The sequence below is a fragment of the Papaver somniferum genome, chromosome 2, assembly GCF_003573695.1.
Source record: "Papaver somniferum cultivar HN1 chromosome 2, ASM357369v1, whole genome shotgun sequence".
In the NCBI taxonomy this organism is placed as follows: Eukaryota; Viridiplantae; Streptophyta; class Magnoliopsida; order Ranunculales; family Papaveraceae; genus Papaver; species Papaver somniferum.
The window spans coordinates 146,176,828-146,200,105 of NC_039359.1; the positions used below are offsets into that span (position 1 = coordinate 146,176,828).

Genomic DNA, 23,278 nt, shown 5'->3' on the forward strand with positions numbered 1-23,278 from the left:
TTGAAGACTCCTGCCCGCTAAAAGTTCTTTAAGTTGAGGAAGATAAGGAACATGCCCATGAAGATTACAGTGCGAAAAGTCTAGAATTGAAAGAGCTGTCAAATTAGCTACTTGAAGTGGTATTTGGAATTTAAGCTCAGAATTGATATTCATTCTTAGAGACGATAGACTGGAAAGGTTGAGGAACTCATGGATTGGAAAAACTGCTTGATATATTGCAACTAGAGAGATCAAGATCCATAAGATTGGAAAGAAATGATATAGGTTCTGCAAAAGTTTTTCGTGTAGATGTGGCCTCCTACAGATCAATTCCACTTAACCTTAGTACCTTCAGATTAACTAATCCACGCAACCAGTTAAGAGAATGGCTTTCGAAGGAAGATGAAGATATATCAAGGTACTCTAGAGAAGATAAGTTAGCGAATTGTGTAGTAATCGAGCCAGAAGACAATCGCCACCTCCAGAGACCAAGATGAGTGAGTTTTTTAAGATTAGCAAACTGGTGAGGGAGTCCTATGTCGTCAAAGATTATATCGTTGAAGCTAAGGTCAAGATGCTCAAGATAAGTAATGTTAAATATGGAAGGAGAGAATTTACCAGTAAGTGTACCATATAGTGGAAAAGATAAGGTGTCGGAAGCGCTATAAAACGTCACTTTCTTGCCGTAATCTGCTGCAAGCTCTGTATTACGAAGGTCTACTGAAACGACATGAAATGAGTCGCTTGAACACTGAACCCCATGCCAACTACAACAGTTTCGATGGCTTCGATCGTCTTGCCACGAAGACAAGCGATCTGTTGGGTCGTCTAGGTATGATTTGAAGGTTAAGAGAGCAGTTCTTTCTTCATCACGGCAAGAGCGCGATACTACTGGAAACAATAACAATATTACAAGAATAAGAAGAAGATGATGATAATGAACTTGTGAGATTGACATTTTATTCTGCTTCTAAGTTCCGATTGATGTAGCTATATATAGTATGGAGCTTAACAGTTAACACTGCATTGAAAGTCTCCTGAAAATTCGATGTTTTCACAAATTTCGGCTTGGCTTTGGATATGTACAAACTTTGCAATCTAGCAGGTCCATTTATTGAGCTTGACTAAATGGCAAGAATTTCGTGTAGTAGTGATAAAATTCTCCAAAGCCCAACTACCCAAACAACGGCATAAGAAGATTAAACTCAACATTGAATGTAGTTTGAATTATTTGTTGTATCAGTTTGATTATACCACTACTTCAACACTCGGGTGAGCATATGTAACCAACGTTTTAAAAACCGGACCGCAACCGGAAAAATCACTGGGTCAGGGTCAATTGGTTTAACCGGGTATTCAACCCGGGTGACTGGGTCACTACAAATATTATCCTTTAAATAATAGGACTAATAATCTTATTTAACAATTGGGAAGTCAGGTATATATAATTATGTAATTAATGCAAGGACATGAAGAGAAAACATAAATATTTCATATTCAACCCCTTAATAACTGCTTCCACGATTCTTTCCTATTATGTTTTCTCTTTCACATTCTCACCATCTCTCTCTAACTCTCTTAAATCTTAATAATACAGAAGCAGAAATATGGTCGGCAACTGCGAGATTCTTCCTCTCCTTCGTCATTCAACATATTCTTTCTCTCTTTCTCTTCATCATTATTCAACATATATGTACCGTAAATTTATATTGTCAGAAGATTTTTTTTTTCTTTTTCTTTTGGAGTTCCTAGCTGATTAATAGACAAACAGATCTATGCATACTAGATCTGATTCTTTAAAGCATAATGTCTTTCAATTACTATTCAACATCAGAGAAAAGTAAATCATAACACCGATCGATCTATGAGTAATGAAGAATTTATATTTTATGAAATTGGGAAAAAAAAATCGAACTCACCGGCTGAAATTTTTGATGGAAAGCAACCGGATGAACCGGCTAAAACTCAGCTGGATCATTGGTTCACCGGTTGGATCGGCCGGGTCATCCGGTTCAATGCTTTTTTTTGACAGAATACTGAGTCAATGTTGACCCAACCCAATTTTTTAGTTGGTTCACTGGTTTACTGGTCGGACCGGTAGGTTCGATCTGGTTTTTAAAACACTGGGTGTAACCCTCCAAACCGGCCGACCAAATCCACCCGTACTTTGGCGGGTGGATACCCAAATCTGTTCATGGATGTGGAGACATTCTTGTAAGTCCATTAAATATTGGGTCGGGTACAGGTGCATATCTATAATTTCATGCACACCCACACCATTTAGGTTAACGTACGAAGGTAAACTTAGTTATTCATACCAACTAGTATATCTACTCGGTAGTATTCATTTATGAAAATTTATTTTTACACGTTGCTAGTGAAGAGGCGGAAGGGGTTTAGCAAAATGGAGTCTGACTTTGTGCACCCGACTTAACTGAGATGCATGTTCCATTTATCAAAATTATAACATTCTCTTTAATGACTCGTCATCTTCTGTTTCCAGATTCTTCATCATTCTGTCTGTTAAACATAATTAATAACAACTCTTAATGTACCGGCACTTAGAACAACACAAAACAACCACTCCAACAGTTTTAGGTTGACTATGGTTTAAATTGGGAATTTCCTGTGAGATTAATAGAAGGTGGGCCCCATCCCACACCAAAAATCAGTAAGGTTTGTGGTCACTGGTCAACATAGAACCCGTTGGATTTGCACAAACGAATATAGATACAAGCACGAAAAACCATGTCGTTAGGGATCTTGGTGGACCCGCCAGAGTTATATTATCCATTAGGCGGATGGTCCATTTGATGAAAGTGATACACATACCGAGGGATAAATTTCGCAGATGCCACCGACTCTCACAAGTTTGAGGGTTCCGCCACTTGTAAATAAGGGCCACATTTTTGGCGGCAGGACCCTCAAATTTGTGAGAGTCTGTGACTTCTACGGGATTTAGTAGCTTTATCATTTTCCTATGGATAATCTTTGGCTTGTAGATCTTTATTGATCCATAATCCAGTCCTTACCAGTCTTTATTCTTTTTCTTTTTTTTTTTTGGTAGACAACGACCTTCAAAAAGGCTAATGATCCCCCTCAACTGTTGGTAGGAGCCAAACAGGAGGAACATACCAGTACATAGAGGCATTGTTTGTTTTTTTCCCATTGAGCTAACTCATGAGCTACTGAATTACAAACACGCGGTTGAAAATGAAAGATACATCCATGCCACTAATTTAGAAGAGAAAACCTGAATATCCTTAAAAATAGCATCCGTACGCGAGTCTCCATCGAACATGCCAGCTGAAATTGATCAATGAGGGACTTCGCATCATTTTCGACGATGATATGAGTTAACTGCTGCTCCCCGGTTTTCTTCAAGACTGCCCAAATAGCTCTGGCTTCAGCTTCTTCAGCAGACTAAACATCAAAGACAAGGGAGGCACAAAAGGAAGCTTTACTAGAGAAATATCTCATCACATACCCTGCACCATATATGGTCCAGAAGTGTCATCATAAGCACCATCAGTGTTATATTTAATCCATCCAAAGGAGGGGGCATTCATTTATCACAAATACTGACAGGAGTAGTAGCAGAAACAATAATGCAAGGTTTTCTAGTGAGAAGCATAGCTCCATCTAAGAAAGTAATATGGTTTTCAATCAGATTTTGGAAAATGAAATTGTTTCTGCTAGTCCAAATGGACCACAGGATAGCTACAAAAAGGCATTGAGCTTCGTCAGAAAGTTTAGGGAAGGAATCAGCTAACCAAAAGAGAAGCCATTCAGTAAAATATTTATTTTCGAAAAAGTGAGCATTTATGTTGAAATCAGAAATGAACCAGACCCTGCTAGCAAAAGGGCATAGAACCAAAGCATGCATAATACTTTCATGAGGATCAGTACACCTAGGACAAACAACACTGTGAATAGGCATTCTAGTGTGTGAAACAGTTCTGGAAGGAAGAGCATTTCTAGCTGCTCTCCAGACAAAGACTTGGATTTTGTAAGGAACTCTGATTTTCCAGATACGCTTCCAAAGATTTTTACAAGGGGAGGGCCTAAGACCTCTGAGCCCCATGTAGGAATATTTAAAAGAAAACTTGTCATTCTTTGAAAGATCCCAATCTCTCCTATCAGGAGCGCAAAGCTGGCTTAAGGGAATAGTGCCAATCTTCTGAACAGAAGTATTATCAAAGTGGGTGTTGAGTCTAGACAAATTCCAACTTCTGGTATGAGGATCAATGAAGTATGAGACTTTAATACTAGGATCAGGTGGGACTAAAGGTTGGGTGTGGCAGAACCCATAGTGGGTATCCATTTATCACAGCATGGGTCAATAAATTGACCATCCCCTACAATCCAGGAGATGAAAGGCTTTATGAGTTCTTTTACAGCATGCAAACACTTCCAGGTCCAAGAGCACTTGCCAGTGCACTTGGCACTCAAGAAATCAGTTCTAGGATAGTATTTAGCTTTAAGAACAGTGGCTAGTAAACAGTTAGGTTTTTCCAGAATTCTCCAAGCATTCCTAGCCAGCATAGCCAGATTATTTAATTCAGCGTTTCTGAATCCTAAACCACCTTCATCCTTGGGGGAGCATAAGATATACAAGCCTAGCAGGTGCAATTTCCTGTATTTAGGATCTAAAGTTTCTCCCCACCAAAACGTACAAAGATGAGATTCCATTTGTTTACAAAGATGTTTAGGGATAAGAAAAGCTCTCATTTGAAAAAGAGGAATAATTTGGCCAAATGCTTAATCAAAGTAGTTCTAGCAGCCTGAGACAAGAACTTATATAACCAGATAGATATTCTGGCATCCACAGCTTGGAGAATACCCATATGGGTTTGAATTTTAGAGGCTTGGAACACAGTGGAGTGCCAAGATATTTTTCTCCTAGGTTCCTTCTCTGGATCTTTAGAATGTTAGCCAGGAGAGATTTCCTATGCTCGGGAATTTTCCTACTAAATAAAATACCATATTTTTCAAAATTAGTTTCTTTCCCAGAGGCCAAGCAATATTTTTGAAGATAGTCTTTAATGACTTGAAAATTCTGGGCAGTAGCTTTAGAAAACAAGAGAGAGTCATCAGCAAACAACAGATGTGCCATTTCTGGAGCATCTTTACAAACTTTGATACCTTCTAAAGTTCCATTCTTTTGAAGGCTATCAATATAAGAAGACAAGGCTTCAGAGCATATGATGTAAAGATAAGGAGAAAGAGGGTCCCTTGTCTCAAACCTCTTTCCGGTTGGAAAAACCCAGTTGGGCAACCATTGAGAAAGACAGAGTATGAGACAATAGAAACACACTGGTTAATAAGTTTAATCCAGTGGTTTGAAAGTCCCATTTTAGTTAACACCTTTTCTAACAAACTTCATTCAAGCTTATCATAAGCCTTAGACATGTCAAGCTTGATGACAGCTATGCCTTCAATTTTGTCATTATGATTGACAACATATATGGTCTCATTAGCTAGCAGAATATTATCAGAAATACTCTTCTTTGGTATAAAGGCACTTTGGTGTTGGGAAATATGTTATTCATAAAAGGTTCAAGTCTATTAGCAAGAGTTTTTGAAAGAATTTTGTAAATGAAATTACAGAGCACTATTGGTCTGTACTGGGATACAAGTTCATGAAGGGGAACTTTAGGAATAAGGGCAATATTAGTATGGTCAAAAACCTTAGAAATATGCCCTGTTCTGAAACAAGTTTGGGTCATATCAATGACAGCATCTCCTACAATATCCCAGTGCTTTTGGTAAAAAAGACCTGTAAAGCCATCAGGTCCTGGAGCCTTCTTCCCCCTATTTCGAAAACAAACATTCTTAATTTCCTCTGGAGTAAGAGGCATATTTAAGAAGGAGTTGTCCTCAGTGGAGAACTTAATAGGGAGGTCAGCAAGGATTTCATCCTGGAATTGCGGAGGATGGGAGGAGTACAAATTTTTGAAGTAGTTTATAAAAGAAGTTCCAATACTATCTCTATCAGTTAGAATAATATTTAAAAAAATTCTTAATCCAGCTAATAGCATTTCTTTTCCTCCTAAAGAGAGTTACTCTATGAAAATAGGGTGAGTTTCTATCACCTTCCATGAGCCAAACCTCCCTAGATTTATCCTTCCAGTATAACTCTTCTAAATTATAAAGATACTCTTTGAGTCTAAAAGCAGTACTGGTATCAGTGGGGTTTGAGATATGTATATCAGTTAGATCTTTTCGAATGGTAGAAATATTAGTTTGAATATTACAAAAAGAAGATTTATTCCAATCTCTTAGACCTTTCTTAGAGGTTAAAAGCTTAGCTCTAAGCTTATAGGCTGGGAAACCCACCACATTGACAGACCAAGAATTACCAATAATATCCCTACGAGTAGGATGTTCAATCCACATAGCCATAAAATGAAAAGATCTAGGCATACAAACATCCTCATAATTGAAACCTATATGCATGGGACAGTGATCAGAAGAATCCCTGGAAAGATTATTAACACAAAGTTTAGGACAAAGGTCCTCAGCAGATTGGTTTATAAAGCATCTATCTAATCTTTCAAGGATTAGATCAAGTCCCTACCAGTCTTGAATCAGGCTAGTCGGAACTTGATTAATTAGCCCCAGCTCTGATGGCTCTCTGTGGGAAGATATAAGACATATAGAGAGTAAATGCCGAGTCGCATCAAGTTTCTCCAATCAAATGTGAAATGAACTCTTGGAAACTGAAGTAGTCAGACTGTCGTACATTATCCAATCCCATACACAACGAGATATGGTCAAAATTTTAAAAATAATGCACATGAAAATTATTAGAACCAGCTCAAATGGCTTATTCAAGCAACACAGACGCTTACAAAACAATCGTTTGTCCACATTTAGCGCAGGGACGTATGCAAATGCGCAAGGATCACATTGCACCAAACAATTTTAGTATTAAAATGTACAATACTGAAAGGGGTAGGTTCGAGTCTAAGGCTCTAAGCCATGTTGCGTATTGGGGTTTTAACTTTTACTAACGTGTTATATTAAATCAAAGTATGGCGGATTCTGGGGGAGTAGTTGCATTGAAAAACAGTAGTATGGGGAAAGTACACTAGTAGTTTGACTTTAATTCATAATGTTATTATCCGTGGTGCTAGCCTCGATCTTAACATTTCAAATGCAAGCCCCCATCATGGCATCATCAATCCTACACCCCCATTGCCGAGACTCAACCGGAATATGCTGCAAATGACGATTTAGTTGTAGTACAGACAAAGATGAGCAAGAATAGCTCAAGAAACGGGGCAGGCCATTATGGCAAACAAGATTCAGCAGAAAGTAAGAAGACTACTAAACAAGGAGAAGAAGCAGATGAGATTGCGGCGGTGACGAATCGAGTTCCGTTTTTCAAGCTGTTCTCGTTTGCTGATTCTAAAGTTGTCATTTTGATGGTTATCGGTACAATTGCAGCTTTGGTTAATGGTTTGAAAATGCCCATTATGGCCGTTCTAGGTGGGCAACTTGTTGATTCATTTGCAATAACTGGCGACTCCAATGAGTTGCTTAAACAAGTTTCAAAGGTATTTTCTCCGATTCTGTTATACCTTAAGCAAAATATGTTAGTCAGCTCAGCTAGCTAGTTCATTTATCTCTTGTTTATATTTTCAGGTATCTCTGCAATTTGTTTATCTCGGACTGGGGTCTGGTTTGGCGGCATTCATCCGTAAGTTCATATGTTTAATTCATATATGGTGGTACAAGAATTTGAAGTCAGACAATTAGTCTCTGAGATTAAAATCAATTTTTGATATTTTGCTAGAGGTGGCATGCTGGATGATCACAGGGGAGAGACAGGCTGTACGAATCCGAGGTTTATACCTGACAACGATATTGCGGCAAGATATTGCTTTCTTTGACAAGGAAACTACTCGGGGAGAAGTTATTGGGAGCATGTCAGGTGACATTATTCTCATTCAGGGTGCTATTGGCGAGAAGGTACTAGTAAATCTATGAAATTTATTAAGAACTCAAAATCTATGTTGTAATAGGCGCCCTGGGCGCTCTAGGCGCACTAGGCCCTCAAGGGGGGCCTAGAAAGAAAGGCGCCCTAGGCGCCAAATCATGTGTAATTCTGCGGATTTTTGAGTCAAAATCGAAAAACATGATTTCGGCTAAATAATTTAAAGTAGGTGGTTATCATCAAACTCTTTCTAATTTGCAGGCTGGCGAATTTTTTGAGCTAATTTCTACAGTTCTTGCTGGTTTTACCATTGCATTCGTCAAAGGGTGGCTTCTCACATTTGTCATGTTATCTACTGTTCCTGTTCTTGCCATTTGTGCGGCGTTTATGTTCATTTTAATGCGCAAGCAAGCATCTCGTGCACAAGCTGACTATTTGCAAGCAGGAATTGTTGTAGATGAAACTATCAGCTCAATCAGAACGGTTTGTAGCATCAATCCATACACTGGGTCACGTAACTACATTATTTTCCTATATGATATTGATTAACCAGCAAAATGCGTAATAATACATAGGTTGCATCATTTACTGGGGAGAATCAAGCTATCTTTAACTATGACAAGTCCTTAACGAAGGTGTACAAATCTGGCGTTCGGGAGGGAGTAGTTGCGGGATTAGGCCTTGGTTCGTTTTCATGTATCCTTTATTCTTCTTATGGCTTAGCCACATGGTTCGGTGCAAGAATGATAATTCAGAAAGATTATACTGGGGGTGATGTCATTAATGTCATAGTGGCAATATTAACCGGCTTCATGTAAGATCCTCTAGCTACATCTTCTTTGATTAGTATCTAAACGAAAACGTACGCATTCCTTAAGCTTTGAGAGACTCTTTGATATTTTCAGGCCTCTGGCGAATCTATCCTTATGCCTAGGTGCATTTGCCGCGGGACAAGCTGCAGCCTTTAAAGTGTTTAAGACAATTCATAGAATGCCAGAGATTGATGCATATGACACCACCAGTGGGAGAATTTTAGATGATATTCGCGGAGATATTGAGTTCAGGGATGTTTGCTTTAGTTATCCAACTAGACCAGACGAGAAAATATTCAAAGGATTCTCCTTATGTATACCAAGTGGTAAGACCTTTGCTTTGGTTGGCCAAAGTGGAAGTGGAAAATCAACTGTGATTAGTCTTTTAGAAAGATTTTACGACCCGCAAGACGGTGAAATTCTTATAGATGGTATAAATCTGAAGGAATTTCAGCTGTTGTGGGTTAGGGAGAAAATCGGGATTGTCAGCCAGGAACCTGTGCTCTTTACATCCAGCATTAAAGATAACATTTCTTATGGGAAGGAGAATGCAACTCTTGAAGAAATTAGAGTTGCAACTGAGCTGGCTAATGCTGCACAATTCATACAGAATTTACCTCAGGTTCTCTCTCTTTCTCGCGCACGTAGACACACATTGTAACTCAGCTGTATATGCTTTCAAGTTGACTTCCATATGCTTTATGCCTATATCATGATTTCAGGGTTTAGACACGTTGGTTGGTGAAAATGGGACTCAGCTGTCTGGAGGACAGAAACAGAGAATTGCCATAGCAAGGGCAATTTTGAAAAATCCGCGGATTCTACTTCTTGATGAAGCTACAAGTGCACTTGATACGGAGTCTGAGCGAATTGTGCAAGAAGCTCTAGATAAAGTAATGGTGAACCGAACTACAGTCGTTGTCGCACATCGCTTGAGCACGGTTAAGAATGCTGATACCATTGTGGTCATACATCAAGGGAATATAGTTGAAAAAGGTATGTGCCTAACCAAGAAAACCTTTAGTGTAGTATTTCCGCAAATCGTTCAAGGAGGTTTTGGGAACTAGAACACTATTAAAGAGCTTTTCCTGATACTTCAAGAAACTTTCAGGTTCACATTTGGAGCTCCTTAATGACCCTGATGGCGCTTACTGTCAGCTCATAAGCTTGCAAGAAGTTGACAAACCACCAGAAGCTAGCACATTGAAACCAGAAATTAGGATGGAGTTTTACAAGCATTCACGAAACTTGACAATCCCATCTGATCAGCCTTCTTCAGGCCTTGGTATTCAAGAAAAATCTATGGCACACCATGTTAATAATGTTGATTCTCCTGAAAAATCACAAATGCCAATTAAAGAGAAGGACCAAAAGGTTTCATTTGGCCGTCTTGCCAAGCTATTAGGAGAGTTAGATTTATGGGCTCGAGACCCATCTTCACAGTCTCAGTTTGAGACCCAAGACCACAGTCTCAGTTCACAGTTATCACCACTGTTATGGACAGTCCAATGATTCAACTGTTATGGACAGTCCAATGATTCAACTGTTATGGACAGTCCAATGATTCAACTGTTATGGACAGTCCATTGTAAGGTCGAACTCTAGGGTTGTATATCTTGTATAAGAGGCAGATTGAATGAATGAAGGATATACGAAACTATTTTGATATATGAGTTTTACAAAATCTAACATGGCATCACGAGCCAGAGTTGATTAACACGAATAAACCCTAGAACAGTAACCATGGCGGATGATACAGAATCATCTAAAAGAGGAAAAGAGGTAGAAAACAACATGCAAAAGAAGAAACCAGAATATCATCTGGGATCCAGTGATGGACCAGGGATTATCATCACACCTATTGTATTAAAGGGAGCAAACTATGATGAATGGGCTAGAGCAGTGAGAAGATCATTGATAGCCAAACGAAAATTTGGTTTTGTTGATGGAACCATCAAAGAACCAACAGAACCTGAGGAGTTAGAGGAGTGGATTGCAGTGCATTCGATGCTGGTCTCTTGGATCAGCAATACATTGGAGACAAATATTAGATCAACGTTGGGGGATTATGATGATGCGAGCATGTTATGGATGCACTTGAATAGGAGATTTTGTGTTGTAAGTGGAACTCGGATCTGCCAGTTGAAAGCTGCCTTAAGTGAATGCAAACATAAGAAAACTGAGGAGGTTGCAGTGTACTATGGGAGATTGAACAAGATATGGGATGAGATGGTGACGTACATGAAGATACCAAAGTGTAGCTGTGGCCAGTGCACGTGTAACATTGCAACACATGTTAGTACGTTGAGAGAAGAAGATTTCTTACACTATTTTTTGATTGGTTTGGATACCATGTATAGCTCCCTGCGTGAACAATTACTGGCAAGAGAACCACTGCCATCTATAGACGTGTCTTATCAAGCTGTGGTTAATTCGGAACGTCTAAAATTGGGGGAAGGAGTTGTGTCGTCTCAGACACAGGAAAATATTATGGCGTTCAAGGTTCAGTCAGATCAGCGTCCATACAATAATATGTATGATCCTAACAAATTTTGCAAGCATTGTAGCCGAGAAGGGCACTCACAGGAAGGGTGTTTTCAGCTGATTGGATACCCGGAATGGTGGGGTGACAGACAAAGAGGTGGAAGAGGATATGGTCGAGGAGGCCGAACTGGTGGTAGAGCTGGTGGTAGAGGACGTGCTGGTGCCGGTTTTGTGAAAAGCAGAGGAGGTAGAGGACAAGACAATATACGTGCGCATAATTTGAACATCTCGGGAGCAACAACATCATCTCATCCTGCCACTGGATCTTCAGGAGATGCATCAGGACTGACATGCGTGACTGCAAGTCAAGTTCAGCAGGTTCTTGAATATTTAAATTCAAGAAAAATCAGTTCCCAACTCCAAGGTAAGACAAATCAAACATCCTGGATTATAGACACAGGAGCTACAAATCATGTCACGTGTAAAAGAGATGATATGATAAATGTAAAAGATATTAGAGCATGTTCAGTGGGACTGCCGGACGGAAAACATGCTCACTCTGAGAAAATAGGAACAATTATTCTTCCTGGTGGTTTGAGATTGGACAATGTGCTTTATGTGCCACAGATAACTTGTAACTTGATTTCGGTTACACAACTCATTGATGAGGTAGTATGTAATGTTCAATGTACTAACACTTTATGTCTTATACAGGACCGGTTGACGAGGAAGGTGATTGGAGTGGGTGAGCGACGAGGTGGACTATATATGTTCTGTGGTGTGCCTCCAGTTAAAGTGCTTACCGTGAGTGAAGATACGTATGAGCTGTGGCATCAGCGATTGGGACATCCATCAGAGAAAGTGTTACAACAGTTACCAGGTCTGGGTAGATTATTGAAGAAAAATAATGATGCGTGTGATATTTGTCCACGTGCAAAACATCGTAGAAGTAGTTTTGCTAGTAGTTTGAGCAAATCCAGTTGTAGTTTTGATTTGGTTCATATAGATTTATGGGGTCCTTATAAGACGTGCTCGTCTTCTGGAGCACAATATTTTTTGACAATAGTAGATGATTTTTCAAGAGGTGTGTGGATTTATTTAATTCAAAGCAAAACTGAGTTTGCAACAATATTTCTTAACTTTATTGCGCTTGTGAAACGTCAATTTGGTAAAGAAATCAAAATTGTCAGAAGTGATAATGGAACCGAATTTAATGCATTGCGTGGCTACTTTAAGACTAATGGAATAGTTTTTGAGACATCCTGTGTAGGAACACCTCAACAAAATGGAAGAGTTGAGAGAAAACATCAGCACATAATGAATGTGGCAAGAGATTTGAGGTTTCAAGCAAATTTACCGATCAGATTTTGGGGAGAATGTGCTTTGACAGCAGCGTATTTGATTAATCGTACGCCTACACCGGTTCTAAATAACAAAACTCCATATGAAGTTCTATTTGGGAAACCGGCACCATATAGTCAGTTGAAAGTATTTGGTTGCTTGTGCACATGATCAAAGTAGTAAAGGGGATAAGTTTGCAAGTCGAGGAAGAATATGCGTCTTTCTGGGTTATCCTTTTGGGAAGAAGGCATGGCAATTATATGACTTAGACAAGAGACAATTTTTAGTTTCAAGGGATGTAGAGTTTCATGAACATCAGTTTCCTTACATATCTAGGGTGCCTGATCAGCCAACTGAGACAGTTCAGGCTAATAATGACGTGTGTTGGAGTGATGATGAAGAAATAGTGCAGCAAGAGAACCCAGAAGATATTACTGAGAACCCAATATACATTACTGAGAACCCAGAAGACAACACTGCGAACCCAGAATATATTACTGGGAACCAGGAAGGTATTACTGCGAACCCAGAAAACATTACTGAGAACCCGGAAGACATTACTGAGAACCCTGCAGATAATACTGAGAACCCAGAATATATTACTGAGAACCCTATGGTCTCGAAGGAAGTGACGGATGCTAGTATGGGTAAAGGAAGGAGACAGAAGATTCCGTCTAGTAGGCTCAAAGGTTTTGTAACGCACACTGTACGACAAAATAGTTCATCTCATGCTCACTCTCCACAATCGTCATCCTCATGTACGCCGTATCCTTTGACATATTGTTAGTTGTGATAAATTCTCTACAGTTCATAAAAAGTTTCTTGCAGCAATTACTGCTGGGTCTGCGCCTAAAAATTTCAAAGAAGCCATGAAGTATCCAGGATGGCGTAAGGCAATGGCAGAAGAAATACGAGCTTTAGAAGAACAAGGAACATGGGAATTAGAAGAATTACCGCCGGGAAAGAAAGCTCTTGGTAGTAAATGGATTTACACAGAGAAGTATGATGAGAATGGACAGTTGGTGCGGCTCAAAGCTAGACTGGTGATCTTTGGGAATCATCAAGTAGAAGGGTTGGATTACAATGAGACATTTGCACCAGTAGCGAAAATGACGACAATGCGGACTTTCCTAGCTGTGGCAGCAATTCAGAATTGGGAAGTACATCAGATGGATGTACATAATACATTTCTTCATGGAGACTTGGAAGAAGAAGTGTATATGAAAATACCACCTGGATTTTCTCAAGGTAAGTCTAATATGGTGTGTAGGATGAAAAAATCTTTATATGGTTTAAAGCAGGCACCTCGGTGTTGGTTTGCAAAATTGTCTGCAGCTTTGAAGAATTATGGGTTTCGGCAATCATATTCTGATTATTCTCTTTTTATCATGACTAAGAGAAAAACCCAATTTAATGTTTTGGTCTATGTGGATGATTTGATTGTTGCGGGTAATGATTTGGTTGCGCTTGATCAATTCAAACGTTACTTGGGACAATGCTTCAAGATGAAAGATTTGGGAAAATTGAAGTATTTTCTGGGTTTGGAGGTAGCACGGAGTGCACAAGGTTTTTATATGTGTCAACGCAAATATGCGTTGGATATCATCATGGAAGCAGGTTTATTAGGTGCAAAACCTGCAGAATTTCCAATGGAAACTAATCACCGTCTTTCTTTGGACAAAGGAGATTTGTTCACGGATGTGGAAAAATATCAAGATTGATTGGGCGTTTGATCTATTTGTCCGTGACTCGGCCAGACCTAGCATATTCTGTTCATATTTTGTCTCAATTCATGCAACTGCCGAGAATAGCACATTGGGAAGCAGCTCTTCGTGTGGTTCGATATTTGAAGAAGAATCCTGGGCAAGGAATTCTGTTGCGCTCTGATAGTGGTCTTAATTTGAAAGGATGGTGTGACTCTGATTGGGCTGGTTGTCCCTTAACTAGACGCTCGTAGACGGGTTGGTTTGTTCTTCTTGGGTATTCTCCAATATCCTGGAAAACTAAGAAGCAACATATTGTTTCTCGTTCGTCAGCTGAAGCGGAATATAGATCTATGGCAGCGGCGACGTGTGAATTAAAATGGTTGAAAAAATTACTGGGTGATTTGGGAGTTCATCATCCACATGGAATGCGTCTTCTCTGTGATAGTCAATCGGCTTTGTATATTGCTCAGAATCCAGTTTTTCATGAACGAACAAAGCATATTGAAGTTGATTGTCATCTGGTTAGAGATGCTATCGTGCAGAAGCTTATTACGCCTTCTTACACTCCTACAACAGTGCAATTGGCGGACATTTTTACTAAATCTTTAGGGAAAGCTCAGTTTCAGTTTCTTATGTCCAAGATGGGCATGTGTGACCTCCATGCTCCGTCTTGAGGGAGGGTATTAGGAGAGTTAGATTTATGGGCTCGAGACCCATCTTCACAGTCTCAGTTTGAGACCCAAGACCACAGTCTCAGTTCACAGTTATCACCACTGTTATGGACAGTCCAATAATTCCACTGTGATGGACAGTCCAATGATTCAACTGTTATGGACAGTCCAATGATTCAACTGTTATGGACAGTCCATTGTAAGGTCGAACTATAGGGTTGTATATCTTGTATAAGAGGCAGATTGATTGAATGAAGGATATACGAAACTATTTTGATATATGAGTTTTACAAAATCTAACACAAGCTTAACAAGCCATAGCTCCATATTCTATTGTTTGGTGTTTTGTTTGCAGTGGTCAATGGAATTGTATTTCCTGCTTATGCTGTAATGTTTTCTGGTATGATAACTACATTCTATGAACCACCAAGTAAGCTTCGGAAAGATTCGAGATTCTGGGCGTTGATGTATGTCGCCCTTGGCATTGTATCACTGGTGGCAGCCCCGGCAAAAGGATACTTCTTTGCAGTAGCTGGTTGTAAATTAATAAAACGTACTCGTTCAATGTGTTTCAAGAAGGTTGTGCACATGGATATTAGTTGGTTTGATGAGCCTGAACACTCTTCTGGTGCCATAGGTGCAAGGCTTTCTGCAGATGCAGCGACAGTACGCAGTCTTGTCGGGGATGCACTTGGTTTTCTTATTGAAAACATTGCAACACTAATTGTTGGTTTAGGTGTCGCATTCTTAGCCAACTGGAAATTGGCTCTTATTGTTGTTGTTTTGCTACCTCTGTTAGGACTAAATGCATGGGTTCAAGTGAAGCTCATGAAGGGATTTGGTGGGGATGCAAAGGTTTGATCTACTAACACCTAAAGATTTACCATGAAGTGTGGCATTCGTCTAAGGAACTACAGTTTCATGATTGCAGGTGATGTATGAAGAAGCAAGTCAAGTTGCTTCAGACGCTGTCGGGAATATGAGAACAGTTGCTTCATTTTGTGCTGAAGGGAAGGTGATTAACTTGTACCGAAACAAGTGTAACGGCCTAAAGAAGACGGGAATAAAGCGAGGTTTACTTAGTGGAATCATTTTCGGCATCTCCTTTTTCTTCATGTTCGGTGTTTACGCTACAACCTTTTATGCTGGAGCAGTATTACTCAAGCATGGCAAGATAACATTTCCGGAGGTTTTCCGTGTATGTATTTCATATACCACTGAGCCAATAAATATTGCAGGATATGCACCAAGGTGCATCTGCTGGTAAATTACCTGATATTTCTTTTGTTGGTCGACTGCAGGTTTTCCTTGTTCTCACTATGACAGCAATTGGTATTTCTACGGCAAGTTCGATGGCACCAAATTTCAGCAAAGCCAAGAGTTCAACTATATCCATATTTGCAATTCTTGATGGAATATCAAAACTTGATTCAAGTGATGCCTCTCGGATTACACTAGAGGCTTTGAAGGGTGAAATTGAGTTTCAAAATGTTAGTTTCAAGTATCCTCTAAGGCCCGACGTTCTGATATTTCGTGACCTTTGCCTAACTATTCAATCCGGCCAGGTACATATAACTGACTCATATTTGGCATTTATGAACTGAAATATGCATATATGGTCAACTTTATCGTGACAGATGTTACATTTTGTACGAGCAATCCTGTTAAAGGGGCGACATGTTCCATTGGAGGGGCGGCAAGGGTGATAGCAATGTCCCTCTTATTGGTTAGGGGATGTCCTATAGGGAGTGTAAATTGACAAGATTACCCTACTCCTATTTTTAACCTAATGGAATCAGAAAAATCAAAACAGTTTTTTTGATTTTTTTCATCTTCTCTTCTCTTCTCCTCCTCCATTAAAATTGAAATTTTCATCAACTCGATTAATCAGCGCTTTGAAAAATTGATAACCGTTGATTGAAAACTATATTTCCAAAAGACCCAGTTAGGATTTTGTTTATTGTGTTTGATTTAAGTTAGTTTTGTATCAAAAATTAGGATTTTGGATCAAAATTTAAATTGAAATTTCTGTGTTGCATGTGAGTTACGGTTGGTAATAACTCCAATTGGAACCGTAACTATAGATTTGGTTGATGTTACGGTTCATTTAACTCAAATACCAACCGTAAGTTCTTGATTTTGAGATAAAATATTCAGTTACGAATTTTTTTTCCAACCGTAAATTACTTACGGTTGGTCTTGTTACTTCAGTTACGAACCGTAAGTTGTCCTGGATGTTTCATTTTCTTTTACGTACGGTTTGTAATTGCATCACTGTTACCAACCGTATTTGAGTTACGACTTGTAACTCAAATAATCTTACCAACCATAGGTTAATTACGGTTGATCTCGATTCATTAATTACCAACCGTAATTTGTTACGGTTGCTATATGTTTTCATTCTACTAACCGTAACTGGTATTACGATTGGGTTTTCACCAAATTGAACCAGTTACGGTTGGTATTCGATACTTTTGGAACCGTAACTGAGAGTTGCGGTTGGTAACGAGCTAAATTCCAACCGTAAGTTCTTCTGAAATTTTAAAAGTTTCGATTTTTTACGTACTTTAGATAATTTTGAGCGGCAAAAAACTAATGGGAACTAATTTAGAGATTCACGCATCTCAAATTTGTCACTAGAATCACTCATTTTGGTTGAGTGAATCAAAATCTAGGGTTTCACAAAAATGTCTTTTTTCTTCTCCTCATAACTTTTTTTTTCAACTCTAAAAATCTGATTTTAGAGTTATTATAAGTGAAAAATTAATTATCAACACTAATCTTGATTATCATCACTAATCTTGATTATTAATAATAAGGATTAATTGATCATTTCCATTTTTTGATAAGGGGTGGCATGAATTACCATGTAATGACCCTTTTGTCTTATTAGATTGCCGCCCCTATAATGGATCATGCCGCCCATTTAATAGGATAGAGATTTAAGGTAGTTGCCTTGGTTGGAGAAAGTGGAAGCGGAGAATCAACAGTTGCATCACTGTTGCAGCCGTTTTACGAGCCTGATTCGGGCCAAGTTAGATTAGATGGCTGTGAAATTCAAAAGTTTCAGTTGAGATGGTTGAGACAGCAAATGGGGTTGGTAAGCCAGGAACCTGTACTATTCAATGGCACAATCCGAGAAAACATCGCATATGGAAAGGAAGGAACTGCAACAGAGGCCGAGATTCTTGAGGCTGCAAAACAAGCAAATGCGCACAATTTCATAAGTGGTTTACAGAAGGGGTATGATACAATAGTTGGAGAGCGAGGAATCCAATTGTCAGGTGGGCAGAAACAACGTGTGGCCATTGCCCGCGCCATTGTTAAAGGGCCGAAGATATTGTTATTAGACGAGGCAACAAGTGCACTGGATTCAGAATCAGAACGAGTAGTTCAAGATGCATTGGACAGAGTGATGCAGAACAGGACTACAGTTGTGGTGGCGCATCGATTAACGACAATTAAAAATGCTGATGTGATTGCTGTGGTGAAAAATGGGATAATTGCCGAGAAAGGAAATCATAGTACGTTAATGAGTATGGAAGATGGATTATATGCGTCTCTTGTAGCACTGAACATGGATGGTGCATCTTAAAGAAATTTGATCTGCTTACCTTATATATTCTTGTAAGAATTTATGTACATTGGATTTTATGTTACAAGTAGATATCACGGCAAATTGCAACACGAACAACATACTTATAGCTTTAATAAATCTCCACCAATAACACTGTAGGTTATTGTCTTGGTAAGTTCATCCACATTTTCTAACCTTTTCATCTCTTCCATCATAATGGGAGCTCCTTCAACCAATGTACCTATGATTATTGGAAATCCGGTAACACACCCAAATGGAAAGTAAGTAAGATCTACAACATGATAAACACAAGAACTTAAGTTTATTTATTAATCTCAAGCGAAATACAAGTTACACTCGTGAGTTACTAGGAAATCCTAATTCCTTCTCCAAGCCTATGAATTACAAGGAAACCCTAATTCTATCTCTCCTATTCTAGACCTTTCCCTATCCACCAGATCTCTCCCCTTACATTGCCCCAAGGTCTCTATTTATAGCCTCCAACAACCCTAATGGTATACAACCCACATTATCTCGCCGAGGTTACTTTATACTTCGCCTGGAGCATATTCCATAAAGTTTTCCCCCACCTTTCGCTGACTTCACGTGGTCTTGTCGGGACACCTGTCCTATTTCTTGCCCGATATTTCATCTACTTCGTGGGAGTAGCTTTTCTTCCAAGCCAAGTCACATTATTTCGTGGTCATTTCGTAATGGACATCTGATTCCTTTCGCGCTTTTCATCCCCTTTGGCGAGTTACCTCGTCCCAAACTTTACTTCACTGCCGTGCAGATGGATAATTCTGACTTGATTTGACAAGTCCCTGATGACGAATCTCGGGGCTTGAAGTAAGATCTTTTCACCATATTCCCGCGCCTTCCTATGGCCACGTGTCGGCTTACACTTTGGTAACTACATTTTGCCTTTTCTTATTCTGCTCGATTATAAAGGGAGGAGAATAAGAACCGTCTGAAGTTTGATAACCGCCTTTCCTCCCTTTCTTCGTCTTCCACGTGGTTTTCTTTTCCTCGTAACCGTCGATTACCGGTTCATATTCTTCAGTCGTGGGTTGTTTTACCAGTTATCAGGTATAAATACTCCTTCTTCACATCTATTTAAGACTTTAGCCTTCTCCTCCTTCCCCCCTTTTATCTCTAGTAAGCCCTGTTCTTCTATTTTTTAATGGCTCTCAGAAAGGTTCCCCCTCCAACCATATCCTGGACCTATGAAGAGTTTACGTCCGATCTTGATAAGGTCGGAATCACCTTATCTCCCGCAATCGATTCCTCTGTTACTTCTTTTATCACTGCTACTGATTCGATGGAATTAAACTACCGGTGGATCCAAGCTGAAACCTGGACTTCATCGAGGATGATCATCACCATTGGACAGTTAAGAGAAGGGATTTCTTTTCCCCTATATGATCCCAAGAATCCTCTGTTCCTTGAGATTTTAGCTCATCATAGCCCTGGTGTTTATCTGCTAAGTGGGAACGCTATTCGCTTGGCTAACGAATTTGTTCGAAGATCAAATGGCCTTCCTTCACAGATTCCTGAATTAGGGTCGTAATTTCCTTCTGTTGATTATAACGTCGAATCTTTTCTGGAAAATTACTTAGTCCAGTACTTGTCCACAAGATCGTACCAAGAGTGGGGTGTAAAGTTTACCCATAAGATCTTGGCTGACCCATACAAGGCATTACTTTTCGATGTCGATCCTACTGGCGAAAAGAGGAACATGTATCTTCGCTTATCCAACGTCGAAAATTGGATGATGTATCCTCTAGTGATCGAAGGTCCCTTCGTGTGGGGATTAGACGAGAATGGTGTGCCTCGTTCCGGTCCTCTTCCAGAGCACGACCATCTCGCCGAATATGAACCGGGTCGGTTTAATTGGCCCAAGATGCCCCATGGGGTAAGTTTGACTTTTCATTCAATTTTCCCTCTATTGACTGTACACCCCTCTAACACCCTTTTTTTTTCCTTAGTATTCCTTCCCTCCTCCTGGCATGATAAAGGACCGCTCCAATAAGCCACCTCCAGCTCAGGTCTCTATCTCGCGAATCATATCTTCTCAATTTCTTATTCCAACTTCTAATCTTTTACTTCGCAGAGGGGGGAATCTCAACCTGTAGTTGGCCCTGCTGTAAACACAAGAAAGCGTGTCCGCTCAAAGGTTTCCTCCTCCTCCGCTCAGGTTCGTCCCTATCTCGCGGCTTTCCTTTCTCCCTTTGATTCACCTACTAACTTTGTGGATTTTAGGATGACTCTTCAACCTCTCCTCGTGCTTGGGAGCCTCCTCAACATCGCCCTCGTACATTGGATGTAGGCGGGATGTCTCAAGTTCGTCCTTCGGGACTGACCCGTCCTCCTAGATCCTCTCGCCCTCAGGTTGATGATTCTAAAGACCCAAGATATCTTCCTGTTATGAAATTTCTTCGGGATATCTTCGTGACAACTCGTTCGAACCCTTCCTTGAGATCTGCGTCTGATGAATCTCTGACCTCCTTGAGCTCTGATTCCTTTCTAGACGCTGATCAAAGGTTTATCCAAAATGCTTCTTTGAATCTCTCCACTCAACAACATGCTGCCCTGCTGTGTTTGGTAAGTGTGACAGCTGATTTTATTTTTCTGAGACCTTAACAGAATTACCTTGCTCATTTCTTTCTTATTCTCCTTCTCAGGGACATAATCACAGCATGTCCCATCTCGTGTAACTTCACGAAAGCCTGGACCTTATTGGACGCAAGAATGCTCGTATCGCTCAGTAAGAATCGCAACTCGCTGAGGATAAAAACATCTCGTCTGCTCTTCGTCGTAAGTTTTCCTTTCTTATCCATTTGGTTTTGCCTTAGATTTGCCTTAGATTTCCAAATAACCTACTTACTCATCATTCTGTATCTCAGGGTCTGAACAAAAGCTTAAGGACCAAGTCTCTTATCTCCGAGAATATGTTTGTAGCTTAAACGAGGATCTCGACAAGATGGCGATGGACGCGGTTTTACTTGCAAAGAAGCTTCGCCGAAATTCCCAAGATGAAAAGGTCAGGCTCTTTAATGAATTCTGCGACTCAGAGAATATTCCTCGTGTTCCCCTGGAGCTTGAGGTGTTTTCAGATGACGAACCCGAACCAGAGCCTGCTATCCACGAATCAATTCTTCCTTCCGACGAAGGCACGGAGTCTGATGAAGATGATGGAGATGATGATTAGAGAACACGGTCCTTTACCCTTGTACTCGTCGCCTATGTATATAAACTTTAATCCTATATGTATATTATGATCTTGCTATTTTGTCAATTAGAATTGTTGTTTCCACCTTTAGTCTTTTCACACCCAAGTATATACTTGTGCCCTGGTTGTAAAAATATGCCTTCGACTTTGCTCTTTTCCTTCGTGCTCCTTTCTCTGATGTCTTGTCTTGTAGGTTTAAATTATGCCTTAAGCACTTCGTAGTCTTGAGAGGAGAATGCTAAAAAGGAACAAAAAATATAAAAAGTATATACTTGCCTCTTGTTCTTATCGAGCTTTGTCCGATCAAGACGAGATTGCCCTGATTACGCTCTTCATAACTACGCCATTCCGGTGTGTACGTCTATTTTTGGTTTACCTTTTGTTTTCTTATTTATGAGGTCTTAGTGCGCCTCCTAGTTAAGGTCTTATTGCGCCTCACCCTATTATGAAGGGTATTTCTTTGGAGAAGTCTCAAGCACTTGTTACCCTTGCGAATAACAATCCATCAACCTCGCCTTAACATCCTGATCAAGTTTTTCCTTGCGACAATATGACAGGCCTAACTATTTCCATGAGCAGTAGACCCATGACATTGCCGTATTTTTTGGTCACACATCTCCCTAATATGGAGGGTGCCATTCCTTTATATTCCCTCTGAGTTCCCCTTCAAGGAAGTTAACCCTAACATGCATGTTGTTCTCCTCCCATCCGGTTATTACGACATTCAGTTGTTTTCGTGACTTCTTATCCCCTTCGCCGATGAGGCTCAAGGTTACGAGGTCACACCCAAAGTGAGGTTTCTTTGGGATCGATTGCATCGTAGCCAAGACTTTCTAGAAGGACATGTTCGGTAACGCTCCAGACGTCCCAGGAACCCGCATCTCAACCGAATACGTCGGTTCCTTGGTCATATTTCTGCACCCTTACCGCAGGCCATCATAAAAGGGACCCTCAACGGATAGGTCTAATCATTTCCCCTAACTTTCTGCCTGAGAATTTTCCACGACATGCGTTAGGTATTTGCCTCTTGCATTTTTATGCGAACTAGGGTGCATGCCGTGGGTTCCCAGCCTTCCTAGGCGAAGGTTTTAAGTTTCCCTAGAAACTATTTATTTCGTCGTCATTATTTGCCTCCTAATGTGAGGTCGTATCTGCTCGTGTAAATGGATCCATTCGTATAAAATTGTAGAAATATTTTATTGATAAATTCTGTTCGCTTCTTACATTTAGGGATAATATTTATTAATGTAAACAGGATTCCAAGGATGATCTAGCCTTCTATCTTGTCGTTCTACTTCGCCGTAAATTATCTTCCCTTCTTCGTCGGTATACTTCCCTTCGCAGTCTGCTAATTCATATGCCCCGTTCCCAACAACCCTCTTTACGATGTATGGACCCTCCCAAGTGGATTCTAGCTTTCCTCCTGGTCCTCGCTGATAAGGTGGTATTTCTCGTAGCACCAGCTCTCCTGGGATGAAGCTTCTTGGTTTTACCCTTTTATTATATTCTCTCGACAGCCTCTGGTGGTAGTTCG

The 23,278-nt window shown here is 40.0% G+C and overlaps 1 pseudogene; it reads left to right on the forward strand.

Moving 5' to 3' along the window:
* The first annotated feature begins 7,087 nt into the window (after positions 1–7,087).
* LOC113352147 lies at positions 7,088–18,530 on the forward strand (annotated as a pseudogene).
* The last annotated feature ends 4,748 nt before the right edge of the window (positions 18,531–23,278 follow it).